Source organism: Phyllostomus hastatus, unplaced genomic scaffold, assembly GCF_019186645.2.
Source record: "Phyllostomus hastatus isolate PE091 unplaced genomic scaffold, TTU_PhHast_1.1 phas_scaffold_317, whole genome shotgun sequence".
Lineage (NCBI taxonomy): Eukaryota > Metazoa > Chordata > Mammalia > Chiroptera > Phyllostomidae > Phyllostomus > Phyllostomus hastatus.
The window spans coordinates 8,301,216-8,313,552 of record NW_025334023.1 but is presented as its reverse complement, the minus strand read 5'-3'; positions in this window follow the sequence as shown (position 1 = coordinate 8,313,552).

Below are 12,337 nucleotides of genomic sequence, written 5' to 3'. Positions count from 1 at the left end.
TGAGCATGATCAGCACATGACTAGTGCTCAGGAAATGATCAAACCAATAAAATTCACTCAATATCTCCATTTCTTCAGATTAAAGAACCAAGAACTTGTTAACCCCACAACTACTGATGGTTAGTAGAATAAATTTGAAAACAATAAGTCATTTGAAAAGCTCAGGTTTAAGGCTAGCTTAGTTTTGTTGAATCTGTCTGTGATAGCATCTTAAACACCAAAGGAAATGAAAATCTAAGGGGCTTCAAGAAATTTAAGACATTATTAAACATTTTTATAGTTATTACATTTCTTCCATATACTTGGCTCTTCTTTGTTTTGTTACTAAAATCTTAGGGAATAAATAGAAAAACACAAATATTTTTTCTTTAATTTTGTTTAAGTACTAAAAGAGAAGAATCTTTCTTCATTAGAATGAACCATTTCCATATAACAATAAAAGAGTTTCATACAAAATAATAAATTGTTAAGATTAGTGAAATAATATGATTAGAAGCAAAGTGGTATGTAGTGCAATTGCATGTACTAAGTAATAAGACATAAACAAAGCCAGGGTTATTTTATCCATTTTACAAATGAGAAAACCAAGGCTCAGAAACACAGAAACCATTAAATATAGGAGGCAGATATGAATTCTGGTGAACAAATCTATTTTCCCTTTTATTTAAAGAAAATCATGTAAATAATCACAATATTATTTTTAAGATTTTTTAAATTTTAATCATTGTTCAAGTACAGTTTTCTGTCCTTTACTCCCATCCTACCCTACCTACCCATCCCTTCCCACCTCCCTCCCATTTCTATCCCCACTAGTTTTTGTCCATGTGTCCTTTATATTTGTTCCTGAGAACCTTTTCCATTCTCCCCTGAAATTCCCTCTCCTCTCCCCTCTGGTCACTGTCAGGCTATTCTTAATTTCAGTGTCTTTGGCTATATTTTGCTTGTTTGTTTGTTTTGTTGTTTAGGTTCCTGTTAAAGGTGATATCATGTGGTATTTGTCTTATACCTCCTGACTTATTTCGTTTAGCATAATGCTTTCCAGCTTCATCCACGCTGTTGCAAAGGGTAGGAGCTCCTTCTTTCTTTCTGCTGCATAGAATTCCATTGTGTAAATGTATCATAGCTTTTTGATCCATTCATTTACTGATGGGCACCTAGGTTGCTCCCAGCACTTGGCTATAGTAAATTGTGCTGCTATGAACATTGGGGTGCAAAGGTCCTTTTGGATTGGTGTTTCAGGTTTCTTAGGATATAATCCTAGCAGTGGAATTGCTGGGTCAAAAGGCAAATCCATTTCTAGTTTTCTGAGGAAGTTCCATACTGTTTTCCATAGTGGTTGTACCAGTCTGCAGTCCCACCAGCAGTGCACTAGGGTCCCTTTTCTCCACAACCTCTCCAGCACTTGTTTGTTGCTTATGATGGCCATTCTGACTGATGTGAAGCAGTATCTCATTGTGGTTTTAATTTGCATCTCTCTGATAGCTAGCAATATTGAGCATCTTTCCATGTGTCTCTGGATCCTCTGTGTGTCCTCCTTGGAGAAGATTTTATTTACTTATTTTTAGGTGAAGGGAGGGAGAAAGAGAGGAAGAAAAACATTAATTTGTGGTTGCTTCTCATGCATCCCCTACTGGGTACCTGGCCCATAACCCAGGCTTGTGCCTTAGACTGGGAATAGAACCCGTGACCCTTTGGTTCGAAGGCTGTCACTCAATCTACTAGGCCACAGCAGGCAGAGCATAATCACAGTATTTTAATTCAATTCTTCTTTATTCCCCATGTATAATCCAGAATTAACTCAGAACAAGTACAACTTTTCAAATAAATTTATTTACAAAACAGTTTTACGAAGAAAATTGTGGGGTTTATATGGCAGTCCTATAAAAACCTTAAGTAAAGACATAACAGGTGAAAGAACCAAATGTCAGTGAGTGCCTTTTCTGGGCCAGCCACTACTTTATTGTTTAATTCTCATGCAGGGTCATCATGCATTATCCCGATTTTACAATGGGTAAACTCAGGTATAGGGAGGAACTATCTTCCCAAGTAAACCCAAAGGTATGAAGAGACAAAGTCTAACTTGAAAATTTGATTCATGTGACTTGAAGAATAGTGCACTTACCTCTCTCAAGTGTCCCACCTCCCAAGAGGAGGACAAATTAATTGTCAGGCTGACATTCCCTCCTCCACTACCCCTTTTTCATACACAATGAGGAGCCCGTCCAAGCCCAGGTGCACTGGGAAATCTGTGATGTATTTATTGTAAAACAGGCCTAACCGTTTCCTTTTCTTTCTCATGAGACAAATAGCATTTTGCTTCAAATACATATCAGCCCACGGGTATTGTGTGTAATAAGGAAAACAGAGAAAGAATTGGTTCTAAAAAAGAAATCAGACAGACTATGGGTACAGAACAGCCTAAACCTATGAATGCATTCTGTGAAAACTGGTTAAAGTCCCATGCCTTCCAGAAAGGCAAACGGCTCATTCCTGTTGTAAATGATTAAGTCTGGGAAGGGCTTCTCTGAGGAAAGAAAACCTATTACTTTTAAGGGTGATTGATTCACTAATCCCCAAAGGAAGAACAGTCTCAATTTTACATCCTCCAAAGACCTTTGAACCACTCTGCAAACCAATACCTGAATGGCGTGGAGAGAAACTCCATGGAAATTAACAATAAGTGAGCTGGCCAGGAGGAACATTGTGTAACCATTATCTGAGCCTGCTGAAATGCCAGTTAAGAAGGGGGAGGGGGATCAGAGCTTCTCAACCTTGCACATAAATCACCAAGCTTCCTCTATATTCTTTGGGTTTGCTTTGGAATTAGTTCAACATTTTATTGTGCCCTGGAAGTGTGGGCTAGTGAAAGAGGCATAGCTTTGGAGTCGGACATACAAAAATTCAAATCTTTCCATGGCCAGTTACCCACAAGAAACCAATATTCAAACCCACATTATGTGGCTCCAAAGCCCTTGCTCTTTCTTGGAATCACACTGTGTCCCAAATCAGACATTTCTTACAAGCCTATTGTACTATCTGATAGGCCACCATTGAAAACAATTTATAGATTATAGCTTAAGAAAAGGAAAATTACTATTTATTAAGTATCTCTGTGCTTGTTACTCTGCTAGGCACTTTCACATCTGTATCCATATATAATTGTCTGTATTATATACCCCCATACACACATTCACAAATACTTACACAGTTATATATACTTTTATTTTATTGTTCAGTTACAGGTATCCCCATTGCCCCCCATTACCCTCCCCTGCCCTACCCGCCCCCCACATTCAGTCCTGCCTGCACCCCCTCCCATTGTCTTTGTCCATGAGTCCTTTATACATTGTCCTTGACTTGACCCTTTTTTCCCATTATCCCCCTGCCCCCTTCCCTCTGGTCACTGTCAGATTGTTCCTTATTTCCATGTTGTTGGTTCCATCTTGCTCCCTTATATGTTTTGTTGATTAAGTTCCAATTATAGGTGAGATCGTATGGTATTTGTCTTTCACCGCCTGACTTATTTCACATAATCCTTTCCAGCTCTATCCATGCTGTTGCAAAGGGTAGGGACTCCTTCTTTCTTTCTGCTGCATAGTATTCCATTGTGTAAATGTACCATAGTTTTTTGATCCACTCATTTACTGATGGGCACTTAGACTGTTTCCAGCACTTGGCTATAGTAAATTGTGCTGCTATGAACACAGAGGTGCATAGGCACTTTTGAATTGGTGTTTCAGGATTCTTAGGATATAATCCCAGCAGTGGAAGTGATGGGTGAAATGGCTATTACGTTTTTAGTTTTTTGAGGAAATTCCATACTGTTTTCCACAGTGGCTGTGCAATTGACATAATAACCTGAGTCAGATTATGAGAAATTAAAATCACTCAGTTAATGAGTTTCTACTGGAAATTGGTTTTAGAGAAGCTTGACATCTAAGCTAGTTTGTTCTACCACAACCTGTAACCTTATGATCAATCTTCTAAATTCAAGGGAAAAGAGAAAAGAACCATTTTATTATTTAAAAAACGTAGAGCAGTAAATCCAGGAACAGTCTCTGGTGATGTCTGTAAGCTTCTTGAAGGTAAGGAGAGTTCGTTGTTGTTCACTGCACTGCACTTGATGTACTGTGAGTGCACAAGAAATGTCTACACATAATAATCATTCTGAATGTGTTAGCCTTTGGGGTCTAAGCAGTATACCTCTCCAATAATGATATTTTATGGTTAAAAGGTCATGATTCTTGCATTTAAGTTGATAAATGACAAATGGAATAAAGTGGCACCCTCTTGTCTGTGAATGATACCTTTCAAGATCCCCAGTAGATGCCTGAAAATGCTAAAGTACTACACACTATATATACACTATTTTTTCCTGTTACATATATGTACTTTCCTCTCTTTGGCATACCTGAATTGCCAGCATCACTACTCTTGCACTTTGGGGCCATGATTAAATAAAATAAGTGCTACCTGAATACAAGCACTGTGAACTTTGACAATCCCTCTGATAACCCAGCTGGCTTCTGAGTGATTAACAGGCGGGTAGCTTATGCAGCATGGAGATGCTGGACAAAGGACTGAGTCACATCCCAGGGCAGACTGGAGCAGGGCCACACAAGATTTCATCATGCTACTCAGAACAACTTAAGACTTATGAATTGTTTATTTCTGGAATTTTCCATTTATTATTTTTAGACACTGGTTGGCCACAGGTCACTGAATCTATGAAAAGCCAAACTGTGGACAAGAGAGGACTACTGTACTGGCTTAAGTTTTGCTGCTGCTTCTAATTGCTTTTATTTTTCTCCAGCAATGAAGCTTTTGTTTTGATTTTTAATCATGCTCTTAGCAAAAATGTGAATCAGTGGTAATAACACTTAGCAATTTTTCACTCCCTTCTTATAAATCCTACACCCACCTTCATCCCAGTGGAAGGTACTTACACTTCCCAACCCATGGATGAGTAAGAAATAAAGCCCACATAGGTATAAAGGGATTCTTTGGGGCGACAAATGAAATATAGATGTACCTAGGGCTAGAGATCAATCTTTTGGCTTTCTGATCTTATTAGTTGGTTCTCATTATTTTTGTCATTTACACTATTTGCTTTGTTTCAGGTGTATATATGAAAAGGGGAAATATACTAGCAATCTAGAGAAATAGAACAGGTTTTAGAGTATCAAGCAGAAGTAGCCACTTTGTAGGGTGCAGAGAGTTAAATGGTACATGCAAAATCTGAGATGAGAGTGGTACACCAATTTTTCCATTGTTTTCAGTTCTAGTCATGGCAACATTATGTAGATTTTATGCTGCTGCAAAACAGACCAAATTAATTGGCATATGTACCACATATTTTATTTTTTAAGATTTTATTTATTTATTTTTAGACAGAGGGGAAGGGAAAGATAGAGGAAGGGAAAGAAACATCAATGTGTGGTTGCCTCTCATGTGGCCCCCACTGGGGACCTAGCCTATAACCCAGGCATGTGCCCTGACTGGGAATTGAACCAGCGACTCTTTGGTTTGTAGCCCACACTCAATCCACTGAGCTATATCAGCCAGGGCTGCACTGCATATTTAAGAGTTAAATTGTTACAGAAAAGATGACTCAAATGGCTTCAGGGTTTGCAAAGGGGAGTTTTATTCACTCATTCAGACCCAGAGGAGAGATTCCAAATTCTGGGCTCCGAGCTCAGGCAGGGGCTGCTTCTATTCTTGTTACAATGGCAGAAGGAGGAGGGGGAAGGAGTACAGGTGCTGAAAGTGGGTATACAGAAGCAGAAAGTGGGGGTTAATGTACGACCTTGAGATAACTGCTTATCTGGGAATGGCTGCTGTCTGAGAATGGCTGCTGTTCAGCTATGTCCTGTCACAAAATGTCTTGGGATATACTTGTATATACATATATTTCATCATTGCTATAATAATTACCACATTGTTTCACTTCTGTGTTACATCAAGATCATAGTTGGATGAAACAGGAGGGTCATTAACTGGTAGAGAAGAGGGCAAGTTGTAAAATGAAGGGCATATGATCCCTCCAAGATCATGATAAACCATGTATTTTGAATGAAAATTCAAAAGTGTGAAGCCCTTTATTCAAAAGATCAGCCACAGAGTTCACCTAGTCATAGACTCTTCTTTTAAAAAAAAATCTGATAGAATTCAAAAATTCTTTCATGTTAAATAAATATAAATTTTTATTTGAAATATTTATGCAGGGTAAGAGAAAGGATGTGGACAAAGGGGAAGCTAAATAGGACAAAGAAGGATGTCAAAGAAAGGCAAGGTAATCCAAAAGTGAGTTAATCTTGAGAAAGAGAAAGATGGGCCTTGCCTCATATGGTGTAAGCATGGGAATTGACAGTCAGAGCATCCGTCAGCTTCTGGGACCCTTGTCCATTCTGTTCCACCCCAACCCCTTCAAGGATGTCTAGTCCATCTGTCTACAAGCTTGGAACTATAAAGGCAATCAAGCATATCCACAGAAGATAGAGAAGGAGGGAGAAGGAAGAATGGATGAGTGGGAGGCTTGGAGGATGGAGCTAACGGAATCAGTACCCATAGGAAAGAGCATCCATGGAGAATGGATGCATGCATCCATTCATTGCATGCATTCATTGCATGCATTCCATTCCACAGACTATAAAACAACCATAAAAATACTGCTACATATGTATTATGGTTTACATGAGATGTTCATGATACAATCAATGTAAAAGGTGAATTAAGAATAGTATTCTGGTGGCATATTTGTCCTTTGTTTAAAATATGTATAGAAAAAGTAAGGATAATACAATAGAATGCCAACAATTATTTTCTTGGTGTCTTTCCCTCCTTGTAATATAATATCCCTCTAAAGCTTTATGAGAACAAGAGTAATAATAATGAAATTAAAATTCCTGACAGCAAAAGGAAGTGTCCTGGATAAGTTCCAAAGAGGGCTGCCACACCTGGGGCACATAACTTTTAGGTAGCTCTAGCATCTTTCTGTGAGCAGGATGTTTTGCTCAATGTGGTCAGGTGTTCTTTCAGTGTTTTCAGGTGGCAATCAGGTGTCTTCTCCAGCTGGAACATGCTCTCCTGTCTCAGTATTTTCATGGCATTTTAGTCAAGGTGGCTCAGAATGCAGTAGGGGAAAATATTGGTAAAAATAACTGGGTCCCCTTGCAAAAAACAAGGGACTGGTTCCTGCTCAAATCAGTTGCTTATTAGTATGAATTCCATGTAACCATCCCCCTCCACCACCACCACCTTTGGGATCTACATCCCTCGCAGGTGTGCTGATAATAGTAGTAGTCCTGGTGTGAAGGAATCACACTAAATATTTCAGGCCTTTTGGCTACTATGTGAAATGCATGTGAAGTACAAATAAGTTTTAATGAATAAATGAGTAATAAGCAAGCAATGAATGAAGTGCAATTTGAATTCAGAGGTCCCAGATGCAATTCAACTACATGCATCTTTAATGTTTTAGCATCGACTGTCTTCCAAACTTAGTTGCTTCAACAGAGCAGTAATAACAGTATAGATGGCCCCCAGAAATGTCAAGAAATTAAAAGAGGTAACTTGTGAAATGTATCTTGCAAACTTTAAGCAACACAAAAATGCCTCTTACTTGTCTGGAACACAGCTCTTTCTATTTTTTGCTATAATTATTTTCCCATATGCATTATTTCCCCCAACAAAAATTTAAACTCCTTAAGGGTTTGCTCACAATCTGGTTGAAAGTTGTCTCCTTGTTTATTTGTCAGTTTGTTTACTTTATCAACTTACCAGTATTTATTTATAATTTGTTGCCAATAAATATTTTATTTATTATGTTTATCAGACAGAATTCTAACCCAGGCACTATGAACTCCAAAGAATATGAAACAAATTTAAAGTGTTAGTATTAATGGGTATCAGAATAAACAGGAAAAGGACTTTTTAATAAATAACTGATACATTTTATTAAGTAACTTCTATGTGTCAGGCACTGAGTGATTTATATCCATTATCTGGTTTAATCTTTTGAATAAAATATCAATATCCTCATTACCCTTCTCCTCCCACTCACACAGGAAAAGAGTACATAAATTTTCAGAAACAAATCTCCATAGTGTATTTTTATTATAGAAGATTTTTAAAGGCATAATTAATTTTGAAATGACAGCTATAAAGGACCTTATTTAGTCCATCCAGACTGATTTAATTTATTTCCGTTAGGATGGATACCTGGGGAGAACTAGAGATAGAGGAGGCAACTTACATTCATAGGTTTGAAATGTTATGACTCACATATGGTGTCCTAAATATTTCCCAAAAATGTTAATAGAGAGGAAACATGTATTTTGGGGCTTGTATTAGACTAACAATCTGAACAGAAAATGAGATAGGGTTTAGAATCAAGCAGCTCTATATTTAAATGCTAGGTTACTTTTTCTAATCAGGTGTGTTCAAAGGCAAAGAACATCAACTTATAGTCTCTTCTGTAAACAGGTATAAAAACTGTTTTTATAAAACTGTAATTTATAGGTATTATTAATACCTATAAATTACAGTTTTACAAAAACAATTGCAGTCACACAAGTCAAAGGGTAAAAAAAAATGCTAGGGAGAGGGACAAGCTCCTGCAAAAGAGCCACAGTAGGAAGAGCAGCCTTAAAGGGACTGGAAAAATGGCAGAACCAGGGGAAATGTATGGCAATCATCAAAGTCAGCAAGGACTCTGCCATATAGAACAGATGGGCAATGGTGAGGACCCTAGAGCAACAGGAAGCTCCAAAGCATTTTAAGAAAAAAAAGTGGCGTGCTCTACTATGCTAGCTTTTTAAAGAGCTCCTTAGTTTAATTTATACACACAAAATTATAGCTTTTCACTTTAAATATTTGCCCACTTTGAGTTCCTAGTAAGTGTTGAGTACTGTATTAGCATTTTTCTTTAATATTACCTAGATTAATTTTAGTAACTTTCCTGTGAAAAGTTTAACATAAAATATTTTGCATTGTACAAATGAAGAACTTAAGTACAGAGAGAACTGGCATTTGAATCAAGGTTTGTCTGACTCCAAGTGCTCTCATGTGCCACTGCCTAACAATTAGTTTCTAGGCACTAGTTGTCCCTCCAAAGGACTTGAGCCATAGTGGTGTGGGAGGTAGGCAGGGGCACCAGGAGTATAGGGTGTCTGACTGGCATGTAGACCCCATTATGACCCCTACTTAGTCCTACTCTTGTGTAACTCCCTCCCCTGAGTGTAGGTAGAACCTGGAACTTGCTCGTAGCCAATAGAATATGGCAAGATGATGGAACAGTCATTATCATCAGAGCATTATGCTATGTGACACTCTTGTAGCAAAGAGCAATAAATTCTCCTGCTGGGTTTGAAGAAGTAAGATGCTGTGTTGTGAGAAAACAAAACAGCAAAGAACTGTGGGAAGAACCTAGAAACTGAGAATGATATCTGCCCGACAACCATCAAGTACATGGGGACCTCAGTCCTATAACCACAAGAAATTAAATTCGGTAAACAGCCACCTGATCTTATAAGAGGTCCCAAAATACAGAAAGAAATATTCCCCAGCCAACACTTTGAGGGCAGGATTGTCAGAACCTGAGAGAGGACACACACAGCTAAGCTATGTCTGGATTCCCGACGCACACAGTTCAGCAGGAGTAAACTACTGCAGGGTCTGACATGTCACAGTGAAAGAAGACCAAACAGTGGCTCTTGGGAAGAGGAATATTTGACCCAGATCCATGCAGGAAAGAAAGAATTAAATGGCCAAGGAGCAAATTCTCCAGTCACAGGCCAAGCCAGAAAATAGAGCATAAACGAGTGAAAAGGGTCAGAGGTAGGGTCATCTGAACTGTGAGTGGACTCGAAGAGCTGCGGTTCCACCTTCTCTGTGTTCCCTCTTCCAGACCTACTCTGCTGATCTTGAAGGAGTGGTTTTGCATTTTGCCACACATATTACAGGAAGACAGAAGTCAAGATATTTAGATATTTGCATTTTTGTCCAAGTGACTTTTGTTAGCTAAGGTCCGCCGCTCCACTTTAATCTGCTGAATAGCCAGCCTGAGAACACATGAAATAGACACGTGTTCTCCAGCAATATTGTAAATAGAACAGAAATCTCGAACCATTAACAGAGCATTTTCATTCATGTCTAGGGTAGCTCTGCTATTTTTTCTTTTCTTCTCTGAAAAGATGATATAACAATATAAAATATAACAATTGTATGAAATGAGCTACATTTTTTCATATATATTTTTCCCATCATTGTTCATATGTATTTGTGTTTTTGAAAGTTGCAGTCTTAGTGAGAATGCTTCTGACTAAAAGTCATAGCAATTCCAACCAAAACTAACTTAGACTATAAGGGCAATTATCTCCTAGATCTGGAAGTCCAGAGGCAGAGTGGTTTATTTAATGTTCATTTATTCACAGTAAAAAGTCAACAGAGGTCTAAAAGTATTTTTACCAAAAAAGTAAAAATAATATATAGAAGTCAAGGTCTCAGGTATTTTCCATGTCTATGAACTGCCATTTTTAACGTTGGTTTTATTCTCTCGTCAAAAGATGGCTGCAGTGTTTCAGGTATCACATAGAGATCAGTGTGATGAGCTCAGGAGGCAGAGAGAGCTCACCTCCTTTTTCAGCTTTCTTAAAAGCAAGACAATTTTCATAAAAGCCCCCATGGGATGTCATTATAGCTCTTTAGCTAGAACTGTCACACACCTATTCCTAAACCAATCATGAGCAATAAAGAATGGGATACACTTAAAAGCAAGCAGGGCAACCTGGAAGATTTTTACCTGCAAGATAAGGCAGGAAGGTAGCTGAACAAAATTACATAAGGCACCAGTGAAAAACTGGGTGCTGGGTAGCTTCCATTTCAAGGCACATTGATTTTTTTTAATTTTAAAGAAGTTGTCCTTCATAATCTTAAACATTATTTTCTTGATGACAGCATAAAATACTCTCATTCTGATATAACAAATTTACTAAGCTTTGCCCTAATTCCTTATTTTATTTCCATAAGTTTATAAAATAACATATGAGAAGTTGGTTTTTCTAACCTCTTCAATTTATTCATTAGTATTTGCAATTAACCTCTGGTAGCATTTCATTTATTTATGTTAACTTAGGCTCCCAAACTTCAAAGGAAGTTTCCTTTGGAAAATTCCAGAGTATTTTTCAGTATTTTTTAACATCAATAACAAGAATAATTTCTTTCATTTCTTTAGTGTCTATTATTTATCATATTGTCTTTTACAATAACCCTACAATATCAATATTATTATTACCATTTTATAGAAGTTGGTTTTAAGTAGATTACAAAAGTGGTAAAAATGAAAACCTAATGCTTTCTAACATGAACATCCGTAGCATTCCATTTAGCTAAATTGCACAGTATAGTAGCTACTCAATAAATAGTTGTTGAGTCAGTGTTTGAACACATTTTAAGCTCCAAGTAGTGTTTGTTTGTTTCTTTCTAGAATCATTAAAATGCCATTTTAAAATCATGCATATATTCTCTACCAATTAAAGTACTTTTAGCAGAATATTGCCTGTTCAGTTTCAATTGATTCACTTGATTTGATTTGGACTGTTGTAACAGGAGAAAGTATGACCTTCCCAAGAACTTAAAATAATGATCCTAGTTTTCCCCAATTACTCTACCTACAGTGTAGCTAGCTAAGAAGGAGGAAAAGAAAATGAACCGTTCCACAGGAAAGTCATTTTATCAGCCTGGCTATTATAGATAGAGTTCACTGGCAGATGACTATAATGAGAGGATGGCTAACATGGGCGACCTTTCTCAAGAGTCACAAAAATTAGAAGACATGGAATTAAGAAACCTTTCCATCCTTGTCACTTTGTTATGAAGAATCAGGGATTAAGCCCATAAATTCAGGAGGCCACCATGTTGCTCATGTTGCTGCAGAACACTTCCAGTTAGCTTTGGAAGCAGGCTGGCAACAAATGGACCAGCTTCTATTGCTCATGCTCATGGACACAAGTGCTGTCAGGATCTGGACTGTGGTGTCAGTGTGTGTGTCTGCGTGTGCACATGCATGGGCACATATGTGCAGTGTGCCATCATTTTGTTCTCACATGTTATATGATAATGGTTGTGTTACAATGACACAATGAGTTCTATTTACCACTTGCTGCTTAAAGTCCCCTCACTCATCTGAGGACTGCTGTTGGTAGATGCCAGGTACCATGGTGTACTTATTTCCAGAGATGCCAAAGTGGTGGATGCTTCATACTCTTGCTCTTTCTCTCTTTAGCAGTCAAGTATCTCCCATCACTCACTTACACATCTACCTGAATGGTTAGGGATG